This window comes from Amphimedon queenslandica, unplaced genomic scaffold, assembly GCF_000090795.2.
Source record: "Amphimedon queenslandica unplaced genomic scaffold, v1.1 AMPQUscaffold_9652_Cont18220, whole genome shotgun sequence".
In the NCBI taxonomy this organism is placed as follows: Eukaryota; Metazoa; Porifera; class Demospongiae; order Haplosclerida; family Niphatidae; genus Amphimedon; species Amphimedon queenslandica.
In genome coordinates, this window is record NW_003550076.1 from 1 (window position 1) to 4,019 (window position 4,019).

At 31.9% G+C, this 4,019-nt stretch overlaps 1 long non-coding RNA gene across 1 annotated transcript; it reads right to left on the reverse strand.

Annotated features, from left to right (window-relative positions):
- Positions 1–3,571: 3,571 nt before the first annotated feature.
- Positions 3,572–3,925, reverse strand: LOC109590689 (uncharacterized). The gene is made up of 2 exons (XR_002189451.1): positions 3,843–3,925; positions 3,572–3,768 (listed from the first exon to the last, which is right to left on the reverse strand). It is a non-coding gene; the product is annotated as an uncharacterized LOC109590689 (long non-coding RNA).
- Between the last annotated feature and the right edge of the window lie 94 nt (positions 3,926–4,019).

The following is a 4,019-nucleotide window of genomic DNA, read 5'->3' on the forward strand; positions in this document are numbered from 1 at the left end:
TGTTACAAAAGCATTGTATCTGAAATTTGGGACAATTCCCAAACTAACTACATCAATTGAATCATATACATGTACATGTAGATCTACCCACACATTAACCAACACTGAGTACCGGCACTATCATGTACTTATACGTGTATCAGTACATTACTAACACAATATGTACAATAACGGGCATTAATTATATACTCTATTGATAGTATATACTTACTGGAGTCCAACCAGTAGCCATTCTTCACGAAAGAGAGCGAAAGAAAATGAGAAAAGAAGAGAATGAGAGGCTTGAGAAATAAAAACGAGTCGAGCAGCTGAAGTCAGCAGGTTTAGGGCGTGTCCGACAACAATATTGTAGGTGTGGACTAGATCTACCCACGTGAATACACGTGGGTTGACTGTGCTGCAATAAAGGCTGCATGTGATATCATCCTCTGAAGACTTAACAATAGTACTCAGTGTCAGTCTCTGATCCATTGGAATGAATCTACTATTCAACAATCATGACCTCTCTATTAGGATCCATTTTATACACCTGTCATTTTACATTTTAGAGGCACGTGGGCTAACTGGACAGTGATTTGTAGGCATGACTTGGCAAAATTCAGACAGTTCACAATGAAGTACATATTAACTAGTTACTGCATAATATAAATTATAATTAAATGAAATGTTTTATGAGTAAATAGTGGGTCATTTATCTAATTTGCCAATATTAATAAAGAGAGATCTTCATTTTTATCATTTTTATATTTTGTCCTGATACATATACATGCACTCATATTGTATAGAAAGTTTGAGCTGACTTTGTCCAAAATAGATTTTTCAGTTAAGTTGCCTTAAAATTGGTTATGAGTCCCTGTACTAGGATAACCAAATTTCGCCAAATTAATTATACTAGGAGGAAATTTTGCATTTTTATACAATTTTATGATGCAAATACATGTACTTCTATTGCATAGAAAGTTTGAGCTGATTCCAACCAAAATAGATTTTTATAAATTTTTAAAGTTGCTCTAAAACTGACTAAAAGTCACTGTACTATAGTACAGGGTTATGGTCAAATTTTGCCAAAATTAAGAATGAGAGAATTATCATTTTATTGCACTTGATTATTATACATGTTCATATAACAGTTGAGCTGATTTTTATCAAAATTGAATTTTTTTATAATTTTAAATATAATTCTCCATTTTTATTACATTTTCTTTACATGTACATGTACTTATGTTGTGTAGAAAGTTTGAGTTGATTCTAAATTTTTAAAGTTGCTGAAATTACTGTGTTCCTTCCATTAGTTGGGTGTGATTTTTATAGAAAACCATGGACTATTAGCATTTGTTTCTTTTGATTTTTTTCAAAAAATTACTACTTTAAAATGGCTGTAAGTCAACAAATTATTGTTTGAATCAACTTTATGTCAGACTTTATGTTATTCAATAAAGTATCATTAATCATTTCTTATTATTTATTATAGGTTGTGGACCTGAGGCTGAACTCATCATCTCAAGGACTGATCTCTCATTCATATACTGAAGATCTATAGACTGGGTTTAGGAACTAAGGACTGTATATAACACTATATATAAGACTGGTTTAATTAATTAAAATTATTGTTGACTTGTACTCTGCATGTATGGCTGAAGTGTGTTTCTTATTTTATTGTCAATTTTCATGATTCAATCTCATTTCTGTTTATAAGTCATTGCACCTGCTTCTGCATTAATGGCTCTCGCAATAATTTTAATCAAAATTCATAATAATCAATGATAAAAAGACAACTTTGTGTCTTAAACAAAAATGCTAAAATTATAAACAATAATGTTATGTAATTCTTTATAGTCTTCAGTTAATGTACAGCTTCAAACAGCAAACAATTAATCTATAGCAATAACAACATATTTAACAATACTATACTTAGAATACTTCTCAATGTAGTCTTCAATAGCAGAGAATTATCCTCTTAATGTCATTAACCTAACAATGGAATGTAATTCATCATACATAGTTACTGTTAGTATCTATTCTTCTTGTATGTAGTGCTCTTAGCATCACTAGCAGTAGTAGCCACTAGTGATCCCAGGCAGTGTCACGTGGAGGCGGCACTACATTGATGCCCACACTAGAACAGAGAACAATATAATTATATTGACACATACCTAATGTACTTGAACCTTTAACAGGAACTTGCTATAACCTTAGGAAAGAGAAGGTTAATACATGACACATACTGTAAGATATGTCCATTTTTAAAAATCTGAACGTGTGAATTTGGCATTGATAATAGCCATTCACCAAAATAAAACCCACCATTATGAACCATTATGTACACATGTACATGCTCAATGGGACATGGACACAAATTAAAACACACCAAAATTTAGCAGTTCAACAAATGCGCCACAACTTCAAATACATGATAGTTATAGCACAGTAAAGAGTGCTATATGGCTGATAATGGCACAAGGAGTGGAGTTGAGACAGCCAATACAGCTACGTGTAAAGCTTTGGATATTTTTGGAATTTTTTGAAATGGATGTAACTTGAAAAATTGAAGTAGGAATCACCTCAAACTTTCAACACAGCATAAGGACATCAATATGTATCAGTAAATGTAACAAAAATTTTGGCTGATTTTTTGGCCATTTTTTGGGAAAAACCATGGGCTATAGCCTTGGGTATTTTTCAGAATTTTGACATTTTCTTAAAATGGCCGTAGCTTGAAAAATTGAAGTCGGAATCACCTCAAACTTTCTACACAGCATAAGGACATCAATATGTATCAGTAAATGTAATAAAAATTGGGCTGATTTTTTGGGAAAAACCATGGGCTATAGCCTTGGGTAATTTTGAGAATTTTGGCGTTTTCTTAAAACGGCCATAACTTGAAAAATTGAAGTCGGAATGACCTCAAACTTTCTACACAGCATAAAAAACATCAATATGCATCAGATAATGTAATAAAAATTTGGGGTGACTTTTTGGCCATTGTTTTTAAAAAACCATGGACTATAGCCTTGGGTATTTTTCAGAATTTTGGCGTTTTCTCGAAATGGCCGTAACTTGAAAAACTGAAGTCAGAATCAGCTCAGATTTTCTACACAGCATCAGGACATCAATATGTATCAGATAATGTAATAAAATTTGGGACGACTTTTAGCCATTTTTTTTGGAAAAAACCATAGCCTTGGGTATTTTTCAGAATTTTGGTGTTTTCTTGAAATGGCCGTAACTTGATAAATTGAAGTAGGAATCAGCTCAAATTTTCTACACAGCATAAGGACATTAATATGTATCAGATAATGTAATAAAAATTTGGGGTGATTTTGGAGCCATTTTTTGGAACAAACCATGAGCTATAGCCTTGGGTATTTTTCAGATACCCAATATATTTCCCAGTATCTCCAGTAGTGCTGAATCAGACACAAAGAAGAACCGAGGAATTTGTACATGTACATAGTTAGAGTATATACTGACCTATGAATAATAAACCAATCATACAATCATTAATGTACATGTACATGTTCATAGTAAAGTGCTGTACATGTACATGTATGTGTATAAAATCATCAAAAAATTTACAAAGAAATAAAGCTGCCATACATTAAAGTGCTGTACAAAATACAAATTATTTAAAGAGGAGGACATTACAATTTATACAGTATAGACCTATCATCTTCATCATAATTGCTCATGGTGTCATCAATCGCATTTGAAAACTCTAGCAGAAGTTTCTAAGTGTCTTTGGGTATTGCCAGCTCTTTTATAATGAGACTGAGAGAGGGAGAAAGAGAGAGAAAGAGAGAAATGAAATGTAACCTTTACATGTAATTACAACTATTGTTTACTTTTAAAAATTCACAACACAAGTCCAAAAATTTGAAGCGACCAGTAAAAATAAGATTCCAGTAGGCAATTAATGGCCATCTCAAGATCTGTAGAGAAATAAAAAGCACAAAAGATTTTAATCAATTCATACAATATACATTAAATTATACATGTACATGTACTCTCAAATTTTAGTA